The sequence below is a fragment of the Podarcis gaigeae genome, assembly GCF_964106915.1.
Source record: "Podarcis gaigeae genome assembly, chromosome: 5".
NCBI classification, from domain to species: domain Eukaryota; kingdom Metazoa; phylum Chordata; class Lepidosauria; order Squamata; family Lacertidae; genus Podarcis; species Podarcis gaigeae.
This window is the reverse complement of record NC_139681.1, coordinates 53845924-53861341: the sequence shown is the minus strand read 5'-3', so window position 1 is coordinate 53861341 and position 15418 is coordinate 53845924. Positions and strand designations below refer to the sequence as shown.

Below are 15418 nucleotides of genomic sequence, written 5' to 3'. Positions count from 1 at the left end.
TATCACACCAAACTGTCCTGGCAAAATGTTTCTCAGCAGCCAAGGGACAGTTGATAATGGGAATATAGTGTTTCAAGTTATGATTATAAGCCTTACTCATTAACATTGCAATACAGGCAGTTGAATAAATCTTACAGAATGCCGGATATTTATTCCTTATAGTCTACTCATAAAAATAACTCTGAAAGATTTGATAATAAATTGTTAAGCTGGGATAATTCTGGATATTAGGGTTCTACACTAAGATTCTTACTTGATGAATCATCTGGTTTTTAAGCTTCTGTGCAATTGCTTTAACTAATTGGGATATTACGAGTTTCTCAGTATATTTCCTTTTTTGAGAATACTTCAGGATATGTTGCAATTTGATACTCTTTCTAGAAGGGAAGGTTGTTTTTATTTATTTTTCTCCTTTAATCATAATAGGGAAACAACCAAGTGTGCCCTTAAACAGTCCCACTGATTTAATCTTCTGGTTAAAGATTGAAGCACTGCTTTACACAGGCCTCCTGTTAAGCCTGGAGTTGGGGGAGGGGGTTGAAAATTCTCCTGGCAGATCTGCTACACTTCCAAGGCACTCACATAGCAATTGCTGGGGAAATCCTCTTCTTCCTTCCTCCAGGCTTAGATGGAGGGCTGGAACTTGTCTATTTCACTCTGTGCTTTGGAGGTATTCAGAATTCTTCTGAAGTAAAGCATGACGTGGACAGGCTGCAACTGTTCTCCTGCATTCAGAAAAGGAGATTGTTCTTAACCTTGCAGTGTATTTTAGAGGTACTCTGAGCACATCTAAAGCTCAGTTTGTTGTCAGATAAGACCACTACTTCTTCACCATTTAGGTAAGAACAGGAGCCTGACAATCACACATTTTGACTATAGCTGCTAAGGCCAGTAAAGCTTGTGAATTTCACTATGTATGTATAAAATGTATTATTGTTCTCAGTGCAGGGCAGTAATGGTGTACTTAAATGAGATTTTCATAACTAAATTATTCCAATAGTACATTTTTATACATGGATTATAACTGATACTTGTTTATATATGAAATGTTGAATTTAATACTACTTCTACAGGAGCTGTAATGCATTAGGGAAATTAATTGGTCATATAAAACAAATATTATTTTTTTTAAAGTGAGCTTTAGTTTTGTTTGAATGCACTTGCAAATTAGAAAATGAGTGGGTTGTGGTTTTTTTTTAATGCCTGAATAGTCACTTCAGAAATAACCTCTTTCTCCTTTAAAACACCTTTATGCCTACTCTAAACTGCAGAGTACTTTTCCTAGTGGTCCTAAATTCCAGTGCTGGGAAGCAGGTGGCAGGACATTTTTGGGAGTTAATACAGATCCTACAAAGTCTATGCATTAGATGTTCATGTGTTTTGTTTCTGTCTTAGAAATGTGACTGAACTGTAGAGGTTTTATTCCTTAATGCTTTATTTTCAAGTAGCATCTGTGGTCCCTTTCCATTTATAGAAGAATCCTTTCCCACTTATGTGTGGTTTTATAGAGCCTGGAAACTTTCTCTTCTTCCCCACCCCCTTCTTGTTGCAAATTGAATGCTTGGCATTAATTTATTAAGATTCCTTCAGCCAAATCTGTACTTACTGGCTTCAACCACACACAATCCATTGTACCCTGTTAAGGTACTTCCCCTGAATTTATGGCTCTTTGGGGAATTTCTAGTATCAAGGAATCTTCAGTCAGCTGGAAACAATTGTATAATTAAGAGGCATTGAGTAGATAGAATGGTTCTACATAATTGAAGCAAGCAATGGCATGTTTGGCTATAGATGGTGTTTTCAGCAATTTATTTGTAGGCTTTACTTTTTCTTTTCCCTTAAGTGTCATTTCAAACTGAATCAGCATGGGTGCTTCTAGTAAGTTTATCCAATAGCAACCAGTTCCAGCCTTGCTCTCCAACTCCAACTGGAAGCATTGTATTCATCTCTTGGTAGGACTGAAGGTGGAATAATAGTGGAAGCACTTTAAGAGAATCTGTTTCTGTTACATTGGTGATGAGAAAGACCACTTTTTGCAGTAATACTGTAAAATAGCAATCTTCTTTTAAAGCAAATATGGCAAAAAAAAAAATCTGGCTGTACATCTTTGTATCAGTTTGTTTGTTTTTTAACCTCAAAAACAGCAAACTGTAACACACATCTTTATTTAACTGGAATTGTTTATACTGCCAACTCTCTACACACAGGTAATATATACATATTACCCACCCTGTTTAAGTTATTCAGGGCTATATCATCTTTGAACTTAGAACTATCTGCTCTTATTTTCACAAGGAAAACTTTAACCATACAATTAAAACATGCCTATTTCATAATTAATTTTGACTCTTGAATATTAGCTCAGGAAATATAGCCAAAGTCTCCTCTCTTTCAAACAATTAAAATAGTAATTATTTTTCAAAAAATGTTTTGAGCATTGCAGAAGTTTTTAGTTTTAGAATTTTAAAAAATTGAAAGCAAGAGAATTCTATGGATGCTTATTTTACAATTCAGTCAATTAAGTGCCAGATTAAATAGTTTACTGTTTTCCATCTGATAGATAAAATATGAACAGTATCATTATTCAAAATGACTCATAAGTTGCTTAGATAGCCAAATACTAGCTTTTCTTGGGAGTGACTCTTTAAAAGCCATTTGCAATTTCATCCAACTGGCATGTCAGTATTACAAAACAGGCATGGCCAGTGTCAGGACAATAGATTATTACAGCTTGTATTAGTAATGCCTTAAATACATAATCTTTGAATCAAAACATGAAACATGCATGTAGAGTATGCTGCTTATGTTTGGAATGAGTCGTTATTTTATAGGAGCAGCTACCTTTGACCTGGGCTTGGAATATTTCTTAGCTTCATAATCAGTTAATGGCATTGGGGATGTCCAGACATTAATTTAATTCAGTATACAGTGGAACCTCTACTCAGGTATGGAATCCATTCCGGAGGTCTGTTCATGAGTTGATCCGGGTCACTGGTAGAAGCGCTGTTCTGCTCGTGTGCATTTGGCCATGGCACCATTCTGCGCATGTGCAGACGGCGGCAGCCACTTCTGCGTGTGCACGAACCATGGCAAACCCGGTATTTACTTCCGGGTTTGCCGCGGTAGCAAGTTGAATTGTTCGCAAGTAGAGGCTGTGGTAAGTTGAGGTTCTACTGTACTGACTTAACAAGGATGAGCTGTGCAGGGACTGCCAACAAACCTGAGTACAGCTTTGACCAAACTATTTAGGTGAGACTTTGTATTTTAATATTTATAAGCAACTTGGTCCAACCCTTGGGCCACATGCCACCTAGCCCTAGAGAGGGATCTTATTTTTTTAACATAGTGGCATAATTTGCCACTGAATCCAAATTCAGTTAAAAAGGCTGACCATACTGACTGACTGTCACAGGACCAAAAGACCTGGTGTAGCATTTCCAGTCATGTCCTCCAGCCCTGCAATTGACAGGTTTGTGTGCAGGCTACTAACTTTTTGGGCTTCTTTACAAGGCCATGTGCACAAGAATTCAATTTGCAGAAGAATTAGTTGTTTAAAAATATTTTTCAAATGAAACTGAGTTAATTGGAAATATTTCATTAAACCCACAACAGAGGCTCATTTCTTTCCCACTAAAGACACGTGTACTTTTAGAAGTGTTGACAATGTGTTAAGCCATTTGTCTGTAACACTTCCTTGTATATAAACACCATTTGCTGGGGTGGATTTAATCTCCAATAGTATAGGGTGCGAGCACCTCTGTAATAAAATGCAGAGAAGACAATTATTGAAAGACAGATTGAAACCAGATGGGCAAGAATGGAAAGTGTGCATTCTGTATGCATTCTGTCTCCAAAAATGTCAGATTAGTGTGACTGTCTCAGAAGACAGGAAAAGAGCTACAGTAGTAGTTGATATATTATGAGCACCTATCATTGAATATCTGGTTTGAGACTACCCAGTTATTTTTTGCAATACTTATATCAAGAATTTGTTTTTCCAATGTAATGAATTCCTGTTTATTGGAAATGAGAAGCTTTTCTTGGAAAGAAGTGTCACTGCAGGCACATTAATAATTATTATTTAACAACATTTTATGCAACAGTTTGAAATATTAACACTTGTAATTATCAATTGCTGTTTTAGATTTCTGTTATGAAGATTAAGTGTTTTGACTAGCATATGCTAGGAAGAGGCTCCACAGCTCTCTGCCCCTGGTGTCCCTTCTCCCTTAACTCTGTGTTGGAATTCTCACCATTTGATGTTTGGAAAGAGCTGTGGAATTGCCTAAAGGAGTTTTGGATGAGCTGCTGGGCAGAAGTGGGGCGAGCAGGGAGAGAGAGACCAGACATTCTGCAACCCTGCATTAGAGTTTTCATCCTGGTCAAAAATTGTGCTTTAACTATAAATGAATATAGCATTGTTATTTTTTTGTGGTATGTGAACGCTTGAATAAAACAATACAGAATAATGTGTGGAAACGGTACAACACGCTTTGTAGTGGAAGAATTGTATGTTGAATGAGTGTTGTGAGTTGTGACCAAAGTAGAGTCTACCAGTGGATGGATGGCATGCTTGCTGAGGAGCAACCATATGTGAGAGCCCAGGAGTATTGAATGATTGTTTCCTGTGCTGGGAAAGCCTTCCCACAGTAGTTCATGCGCTGGTTACTTCAAGACTGGTTTACTGCAGTGCACTCTATATGAGGCTTCCTTTGCACTTGATGTGGAAGCTGCAGTTAGTGTCAAATGCTTCAGCACGATTGCTGACAGGAGTAAGGCTGTGGTAGCAAATAGCACCAGTGCTCAAGTATCCGCACTGGTTGCCGATTCACTACCATCCCAGATTCAATGTGTTACTATTAGCATATAAAGCCCTTAACAATTTGGGACTGGTTTATGTACAAGATTGTCATACCCCACATCCATCTGTTTGAATGCTTTGGTCTGCAGAATTGACACTACAAAACCTCGGGTTAAGAACTTTGCTTCAGGATGAGAACAGAAATCGCGGTGCAGTGGCAGCGGGAGGCCCCATTAGCTAAAGTGGTGCTTCAGGTTAAGAACAGTTTCAGGTTAAGAATGGACCACCGGAACGAATTAAGTACGTAAGCAGAGGTACCACTGTAACTTGATCATTTAGTGTGGCAGCACCTGCCCTTTGGAACTCTCTGCATATTGAGATCAAGCAGGCACCTTCTCTGTACTCTTTTTAGCACTTCTTAAAAACTTTATTATTTAGACAAGCCTACCTAGATGCTTAGAAAGTAGAGACAATTTTAATCTGTTTTAGTATTTTAACTTTTGTATGTTTTAAGGTAAGGTTTTAATTTTTTCTTGATTTTCTTGTTTTATCTTTTTGTAAAGTGCTTTGAAGGTTTCTTTAACAGTGAAACAATAAATTTTATGAAAATAAATAAACTGTGTGTGTGTACACACACACACAAACATACACACACAAATTACTTCTGTAATACATGCATGTAATAAAGTTATACTAGTATTCATCCTCATTATTAATGAGAAGCTATAATAATAAAACCTGTCTTGCCTTTCTTCTGTATTGCACTGAGAGAGAAAATCTGTGTACATATTATAGCAATGCAAACAGGTGTTCAGACAACTGAAAGTAGTAACATTTCTATGGTTAGTACTTTGTACACTAGCATGCTCCCTTTCACCATCAGCTAATTTAAGCGGAGCTCACCGTTCCCTGAAAAGAGAAGCTGTAATAATTTTTGCCAGCCCAGTTTTTCCTTTCTTACTCTGGGAACAGACAGCCCTTACCAGGGAGAGCAGCCACACCCATAATGAATGCCTCCTTCTCTTGTGGTGTACACACTTAGAACTGCTTTTAGTTGATCTCGGGCAAGGCAAAAGTAAATAAACCAGACTTGGAAGTCTCCTACCCTTTCCTCTTGTACTGGTTGCTAGTGGAAGGGTGAAAAAAGTTTCTCTACTTTTGGAATGAGTCCTCTAGTCAAGCTAGAAAGAAAGACATTTCAATCTCTATTTAAATTATCATGAACATGTATTGCTCATCTAACAAAAGAGTCCTCAACTTTGGAATTGCTCAAAAACTGTTGGATCCATAGGAATCAAGGAAAACTAAACTTGCTAATCAAAACTAAAAAATAAGATTATCAGGATATACTGTTACCGTGAGAGCAGAGATGTCTGTCAAACCCTCAACCCCTGGAGTATTCATTCAGAGATAAAGTAAATAGGGATGGAGTGTTGCTTAGACATAATTGTTTTACTTTCATATTACGTGCTTGCTAATGGAAAATATTCTCTTTTTAAAAAGCCTTTTTCATGTTCTTAGTGGTTTGGTTCAATCTTCTGCTTAACATCAAAGACTCATGTCAGACACATAGGCCATTTATTTCTAGCAATAACATCTAAAAGGCAAAGTGCAGTTCAAACATTAGACGTGGGTGCTGATGAATCAATCATCTTTTACTCCTGGCTCAGTCTGTCTCTCTCCTAACTAGATGGCTAAAATGGATTGATACTTTCAACTTTTGCCTTTGTTCATTTAAAAAGAGGTTTCCCTCCCCATTCTCATGAAAGTGCTGCATTGGCATATTTGAAGTTGTAGCTGTTTTCATAGTTAGACCTATTGGGCTGCATACTTGGTCTTGCCCACTGGTGTGTATTATACTGGTCAAGAAGAATCCTTTTTCAGTTAACAAATCTGTTTTTAGTTTCTAGACTGTAAGACAATGCACAAGTGATGGGGTGCGGGTGTCTGAGGTGTCATGGGCAAAGAAAATTGAAACATATTACAGTGGTACCTCAGGTTAAGCACTTAATTCGTTCTTGAGGTCCGTACTTAACCTGAAACTGTTCTTAACCTGAAGCACCACTTTAGCTAATGGGGCCTCCTGCTGCCACTGCGCCACCGCTGCACGATTGCTGTTCTCATCCTGAAGCAAAGTTCTTAACCCGAGGTACTATTTCTGGGTTAGAGGAGTCTGTAACCTGAAGCGTATGTAACCTGAAGCGTATGTAACCCGAGGTACCACTGTATTTTGAATCCTCCCAATTTGCTATGTCAAATTTGCTGTGTCAAATCAAGTCCTGTTGTCTCTGCAATGATGCAAGGGAATATTGAGCCCATGCCTTCGGGTCATGCTTTCATTGTTGTTGTTGTTTAGAAGGTGGGAAAGAGTTGGAATCCAAGGACACCTGGAAAGATCACAGGTTCTCCACCTCTTTCTTGCAGGATCATTGTAAACTCCGTAATAAGATAATGAACATGAAGCTTTTCATATATTTAAAATTGTAATATATATGTTGCACACTTGAGCATAAGCAGAGATAATAATATACAAATTGCTGTCCTTTTTCAACAGATTTTTCTAATTTGCATTCAGATTAAGACCAGGATCTATATTATTTGGCATTTTGGGCAAATTGTACTGTATCAAGAGACAATTTGTGCTGTTATGCTAATCTGCTTAGTTGTTGGAAATCAAGTGGACATTTAATATCTAAAAATAGATTATTGGAGGTCATCAGCTTGAATGTGCATTCACATTCTCAAACTATCCCGCTATGTAAATGGAATAGTATCCTGAGAAAAGCCCTGTCAAATAGCTGCACACATGGCTTAGTCTTGAACTGTTGATCTGTTCTCTCAGCCACTCTTCTGGAAATAGAATGTTATCACCAACATTGTCAGGTTCCTTAGAAATGTGTGAATGAATAGGATTCATCCCACCCACGCAATGTTAGCACTGAGGTTAGTGTGCAAATACAAAAACTTGAAATTAGGTTTGGAATGCAATTCATCTGGAGTGGAAATAGCCATGCATTTTATTTTGTTTAGAAAGGCTTTATTTAAACCATTGTAAAACACTTCAGACCGCATTTCCATTACTACTTCCACTGGAATGAACTGAGATTATTATTTCACCATTCAGTTCTGCTAAGTTCCCTATCATGACTCCAGCACTTTCCCTTTTGCCTTCTTTGTGCTGGGTTCTGCTTTTGAGCACCGAGTATATGTCTGACCCATATATACAGAGTATATACATGTAGACGCTGCTATACTTCTGGCAGATCTGCTGGTTGTTGCGGGAGCCCCAGCATTCCTGCCTTCTTGAGAGGCCTATCCCAGAAACTGAAAATGTAGAATTTAGTGATCATGTAGCAGACCATCTTACCGTCTCTTAAAATAAAAGAACCTCAAATATTGAGAAGAAGTGATTTTCTATGATGTGTTGTGCTGTGTTACAGTATAGTAAAGATGCCTGTTTAATCCTCCTTTGGACAGTCTTATGGGTTGCTTTAATACAGGGATGGTTAATTTTTTTCTATCTGAGAGCCACATTGCCCCATGTTGAACCCTCAGTGGTGGGTGGGATGAAATGTAAAAATGAGTATGGCAAAAATAAAAACACAAATTTGGGGAGCTTGAAGGAACCATAAAAAACTTTGGACACCACAGCAGGGCATGCATAGGAACAATTTTTCTTGGGGGGGGGGGAACCCTCAGATTCTAAAAACTTTTTAAAAAGAACAAAAATATGATAGGTACAAATCTATTGAGGAGCCTTTGTTAGCTACCCCAGTTTAATACCTTGAAAATTGAGAAATTACGTATCATACTTAGGACAGAAGCATGTTTTGGTGGTGAATTAGCATAAGCAGTTGCACCAATCTTTGTAGGACAAAAATTCTGTTTTCTGATGTGACACACACACACACACACACACACACACACAGTGCTTTTTTTCTTTAAAAAATGTTTAGGAGTACTCTCATTTTGACTCAAGCAAATCACCATTTTATAGTTCAAATCAGGAAAAATAAATACAGTAAATGGACAAAAGTACAAAGATTCACAAAATGTTTAAGGGTATGCATCGCCCTGCATCCCCCCAGAAAATAGCACTATATATATGTCTCAGATATAAAAACTTTTTGATCTTCTACCTCTAAAAAACAACAGGAGGAATAGCAGTATCAGCCCCATCTTCTGTAATGTTTTTATCCAATCCTTGTTTGAAATAGTAACACTGTAGAAACATTTTGGTTGTCCGTCCCGTGTCCCCCCCTCCCCGTCCCCCACCATATAGGAACTTTCACACTTTCCCCCTTCCTACCTCTTGCTAATGATGTTCAAAGGCTCTTGTAATGGGAATTATACTTTTTTCCCTTTGGTTTTCCTGAGAGTGATCTTGTATCAGTTACAGATGCTCATTTTTGTTTTGGATTGGGAAGGTGTGCATTAATTTAACTAAAGGAAAGGCTGTTTTCTCTACAAATTTATGTAGTTTAATACAATTTCTGGAAGAGTTAAATGAATCTCATCTAAGTCATATATTTAGTTGAGCTGATGAACTGTAAGAATTGTCATTGTTTGGCGAGAAGTCCAGTGACTTTAACAACTTACAGAATGTCTCAGGAGAATGCTTGTGGTTGCAAGAATGGAATATTCAGTTACATAATCAAGTTATTGTTCATGCCGGCTCAGCTAACTTAAAATGATGAAGAGGTCTGTTTTGCATTCAAGGAAAGGTGAACAGCTTGCAGTTATCTCACTGAACAAACTTGCGTGTAACTTCTATAACCATGCTATTTTGAAGTTAATGGAGTTCCTGGGAAGGATAATTTCTGAACTTTTGGCTCTACTTGTGAATAATGACCAATGATAGATTAAAGGAGCAAAAGTTGCTGCAAGCTGATAAGGATGTCTCTTCTGCTACAGAAAATTTATAGTGGGAAAAAGTCTCATTAACCAAGTGTAGCCTGAAGATGAGAGTCTGGATTGAAAAATGGATCCCACCCCCCTCCCCACCCCCGCCTGAAACACAATTGTTACACAGGTTAATTAGCATTTGAGCATCTCATGATTCTTTTCTTGCTTTTACTTTACATTCTCTACTTATCTTGAGTTTGTGTAGAATTTGTTCTTTTCTTCTTGCATTCTTTTGAAGTGTATATTGTGTTAAAATTGAAAATTTCTGGGGTTTTTTCAATTGTGAAAGATAGTAAAACTGGATAGCTTTGTAAATTTGTGTTGCTTTTGACCAGGAGTTCCCTCCTCTCCTGCCATATCTATCACAACTTTTCCAATGTCCTGAAACCCTTACTATATGCATCCCTCCATTGTCCTTAATTGGCTACTGCAGGCAGGAACAGGTAAACACATTAGTTGAGTCTGCCATTTTTTTGAGGCAACTAGTGCTATGTGCTCTTAGCATTGATAAATTATTGAGCTGCGTAGCAGACTGTCTCGCCAGAGTGGTACATGCTCTGGTTATCTCCCGCTTGGACTACTGCAGTGCGCTCTACGTGGGGTTACCTTTGAAGGTGACCCAGAAACTACAACTAATCCAGAATGCGGCAGCTAGACTGGTGACTGGGAGCGACCGCCGAGACCATATAACACCGGTCTTGAAAAACCTACATTGGCTCCCAGTACGTTTCCGAGCACAATTCAAAGTATTGGTGCTGACCTTTAAAGCCCTAAATGGCCTCGGTCCAGTATATCTGAAGGAGCGTCTCCTCCCACATCGTTCTGCCCGGACACTAAGGTCCAGCTCCGAGGGCCTTCTGGCGGTTCCCTCACTGCAAGAGGCCAAGTTACAGGGAACCAGGCAGAGGGCCTTCTCGGTAGTGGCGCCCGCCCTGTGGAACGCCCTCCCATCAGATGTCAAAGCGATAAACATCTACCTGACATTCAGAAGACATCTGAAGGCAGCCCTGTTCAGGGAAGTTTTTAATATGTGACATTTTAGTGTATCTTTTATCTTTGTTGGAAGCCGCCCAGAGTGGCTGGGGAAACCCAGCCAGATGGGTGGGGTACAAATAATAAATTATTATTATTATTATTATTATTATTATTATTATTATTATTATTATTATTCATCTTGCATAGGGCAGATCTGTACTAGAAATAGTTTGTAGGGGCAAACCCAAGGGACCTTGCCAGAAATGCAAACAGTTTAGGACAAGAGACTGAAACTGATGATAAATTAGCCACAGGCAACGTATCATTTTAAAAATTCATTTATAAGATAGATAGATAGATAGATAGATAGATAGATAGATAGATAGATAGATGATAGATAGATTGATTCTGTATAAGGCTACTACTTTCTTCCCTCAGCCCCATCTATTTTATAATGGGTAGTTTTTCCAAAAAGGAAAGAATTCCCAGAAATAGTTGAAATGTCAACAGAAAAGTTTGAACAATTATTTAGTTTAAAATATCAGTAAAAATACTGGTAGTAGTCACATCTAAGTTAATGTAAATGAGCAAATTATCTGGCAATGGATTGCTTGACAAAAATAATTTTCTAAATCAGTATTCCTTGTTGGTTCTGAATCTCTTTCATCTCTAGATGGTAGTACCCTTCAGCTAGAATGAGAGCAGAGAAACAATTGCAGTTTGAATCTGAGGAGAGAACAGAGTGCTAGCTGGAGTTGCCTAAAACAGAAACATCACCTGCATTTGCTCTGCCCTTGGTAATAGTGAGCGTTTGGATCCCTCTCCTTCCTTCACCACCTCATGCAGTGAATCTCACATGGCAGCAATGCCCATCTGGTGCACACCTTTATTTGAGCTTCATATCTACTGGTCAATCTGCTGTCAATGCAGTCTACCGAGTTCACAGGATGTTGACAATCTAGTGCAGATATAGTATATAGAGAAAAAGAGATTGGACAATATAGTACTACCGCAAAAAAATGGAACATATATCAAAGCAATTAGTAGAACAGCATAATGCAATGTATAGCACCCACCTTTTAACACTATGTAGGTGGGCTGCTGATTACCAAACACTACTTGTGATGATTTGATACATTTATTGTCATGACTAATGAGCAGACTTATTTGCTTTTGTAGCCGTAGCAATACCATAAAAACCTGTAGGTTGTTAATTATTTTAAGGAATCTAATTTGAAAAATATATGTGCAATGGTAAATGAATCGTTGGCCTTGAAAATTTGGTATGAATGTATTTCTCTATCCGCTTCCCAGTCATTGAGTGGCAAAACTTGGGATTTTCCATCTTTAAAATGAGAGCAATTATACTCCCTTTTAAAAGGTGGTAGGAAATGAAGATAAAGTACCTTGCCATATAAGTCATTTATACAAATGAAATTATTATTCATACAAATGTAATTACCAGTAAGACTTTCACCTCATGTTCTGCACCAAGCAAGCCACTTTTGAAATTAAGAAGATAAAACACAGAGATCTGTCTTTCAAAGAAAAAGTTATAGGTCGTTTGGTTCCTGGTAGATATGTTTGACAAAGAACAAGTGTGCCTTTTGAAACCAAATGATTTTTTTTACAGTTAGAAGCACTTTGAATCAGCTTCCCTTTTTGACTAAACACTTGGAAAGAACTTGACAGCTGTTAAGGCAAGTAGAGTTAACTCTGAGTATTAGGTCTGAAATGAAATAACTCTGCAGTTTGTTATAATAACGTATAGTTGATTCCAAAAGTTTAGAGTAAGCAGCTAAAGAATTATCTTAAACTAATCTTAAAATCTGTTATAAAATCCTCCCATAATCTCAAACATTTGTCTGTCCAGCTGCCAAAATCTTAGCCCTTAATTAGGCAAACTTCTAAGAAAGGAATGGAAACTTTGCCTGATGGTGAACTGTTGTTATTATTATTTATAAAATTTCTATATTGCCCTTCATCCGAAGATCACAGGGGAGTTTACAATATAATAATAATAATAATAATAATAATAATAATAATAATAATAATAATAATAAATTTTATTTATATCCCGCCCTCCCCAGCCGAAGCCGGGCTCAGGGCGGCTAACAACACTAAAACAGTACAACATTATAAAACATTATAAAAATGAATTAAAATCAAAATTAATGGCAACCATAAACTAAAGTCTTGTAAAGATTGCCAAAGGAGGGAGTCAGGCTGCGCCCTGACCAAAGGCCAGGTGGAACAGCTCTGTCTTGCAGGCCCTGCGGAAAGATGTCAAGTCCTGCAGGGCCCTTGTCTCTTGTGACAGAGCGTTCCACCAGGTTGGAGCCGCAGCCGAAAAAGCCCTGGCTCTAGTTGAGGCCAGCCTAACCTCTCTGTGGCTTGGGACCTTCAAGGTGTTTTTATTTGAAGACCGTAAGTTCCTCTGTGGGGCATACCAGGAGAGGCAGTCCCGTAGGTACGAGGGCCCTAGGCCGTATAGGGCTTTGAAGGTTAAAACCAGCACCTTAAACCTGATCCTGTACTCCACCGGGAGCCAGTGCAGCTTATATAGCACCGGATGAATGTGATCTCTAAGCGAAGACCCCGTAAGGAGTCTCGCTGCGGCATTCTGCACCCGCTGGAGTTTCTGGGTCAGTCTCAAGGGCAGCCCCACGTAGAGCGAGTTACAATAATCCAGTCTGGAGGTGACTGTCGCGTGGATCACAGTGGCTAGGTCAGGGCGAGAGAGGTAAGGAGCCAGCTGCTTAGCTTGGCGGAGATGAAAAAATGCCGCCTTTGTTATAGCTGCAATCTGTGCCTCCATGGAGAGGGAGGTATCGAAGATTACACCCAAACTCTTAACGGACGGTGCTGGCACTAATTGCATCCCCGCAAGAGATGGGAGTTGCCCCCTCAGTCCCATGTCGTCCCGTCCCAGCCAGAGGACCTCTGTCTTCGAAGGATTTAACTTCAACCGGCTCCCACGAACCCATCCAGCCACAGTCTCCAAGCATCTGATCAGTGTGTCTGGGGCCGAGTCTGGGTGGCCGTCCATCAACAGATAGAGTTGGGTGTCATCAGCATACTGATGGCAGCCCAGCCCAAAACTCCGGACAAGCTGGGCGAGGGGGCGCATAAAGATGTTAAAAAGCATCGGGGAGAGTATTGCACCCTGGGGCACACCACACACCAAGGAGTGGCGGGATGACAATTCCCCCCCAAGCGCCACCCTCTGTCCCCGACCAGAGAGAAACGAGTGCAGCCATTGAAGGACTGTGCCCTGGATCCCCACGTCGGCAAGGCGGTGGTCCAGGAGTTCGTGATCGACCATGTCGAAGGCTGCTGACAGGTCTAGAAGAATCAGCAGCCCCGACCCGCCTCGATCCAGCTGCCTGCGGAGATCATCTGTTAGGGCGACCAGAGCCGTCTCGGTCCCATGACCAGCGCGGAAGCCGGACTGGAATGGATCCAGAGCTGATGTTTCATCCAGAAACCAACCAAGCTGTTCAGCAACCGCTCTCTCAATCACCTTACCCAGGAATGGAAGATTCGAAACTGGGCGGTAATTGGATAGATCTAAAGGATCTAATGATGTTTTCTTTAAGAGCGGGCGCACCACTGCCTCCTTCAGTTCCCCTGGGAATGTCCCGGTGCCAAGGGACAGATTGATGATATCCCCCAGGGGGGCCCGCACCTCGTCTGGACACGCTCTAATCAGCCAGGACGGGCACGGGTCGAGAGGACAGATGGTGGGCTTTCCAGCTCGGAGGAGTCTGTCCACATCGGCTGGGGATATCCAGTCAAAGTGGTCTAATACTGAACCCGAGGACAGTCGAGGGGCCTCCAGTTCCTTTATTGTATCCAAATTGGCAGGGAGGTCATGGCGGAGCAACAAGACCTTCTCCGCAAAAAAGCTCGCGAATGCCTCACAGCTGTGTGTCAAATTGTTATTTAAATTTGGCTGTCCTTCAAGGGACGTTAAAGACCGAATTATACTAAATAATTGCGCCGGGCGAGAGCTAGCGGATGCAATGGAGGCCGAGAAGTAGGACTTCTTAGCGGCCTTCACTGCCATCTCGTAGGTTTTCATAAAAACCCTATAAGATGTTCTTGAAGCTCCGTCACGGGCACCCCGCCATACTCGCTCTAGCCGTCTGAGGTCCCGCTTCATTTTCTGGAGCTCCTCGGTAAACCAGGGAGCCCGGTTTCTGCGGGGTCGCAGAGGGCGCTTAGGTGCGATCTCATTGATGGCTGCTAGGAGCTGGGTATTCCAGGCCTCAACAAGCTCAGTCAATGAGTTGCCAGGGGGAGAAAGGTCCCGCAAGACTTGACAGAATCTATCAGGGTCCATCAGCCTCTGCGGGCGAGCCCAAATTGGCTCGCCACCCAAGCAGGGTGGGGGTGGAACGTCAATCCTGGCTTTCAGAGCATAGTGATCAGACCATGGCACCTTCATCGAAGGAAACATGATCACATCTATACCGATGCCAAAGATCAAATCCAGCGTGTGGCCTGCTTGATGTGTGGGGCCCGAAACAAACTGGGAGAGCCCTAGTGTCGCCATGGAAGACACCAGGTCCAGAGCCTGTGAGGAGGGAGTGGCATCAGCATAGATGTTGAAGTCCCCCAATACCAATAGGTTAGGGAACTCCAAGGCCCAGCCGGCCACCGCCTCCAGCAGGCTTGACAGGGTGGCTGCTGGTGCGCTAGGTGGCCGGTACACCAGCCAGACAGCCAAGCTCA

General features: G+C 40.6%; 1 protein-coding gene across 29 annotated transcripts in view; it reads left to right on the top strand.

Moving 5' to 3' along the window:
- Nucleotides 1-15418, top strand: part of ADD3 (adducin 3) — a 100924-nt gene that overhangs the window by 20825 nt on the left and 64681 nt on the right. Inside the window, exon 1 of one of the 29 annotated variants that reach the window (XR_014565004.1) lies at nt 685-839. The exons of the other annotated variants lie outside the window; for them this stretch is intronic. The gene's annotated coding sequence lies outside the window, so the exon portion shown is untranslated. Of the gene's footprint in view, nt 1-684; nt 840-15418 lie in introns of those variants that run through there. 29 annotated transcript variants of the gene reach the window in all.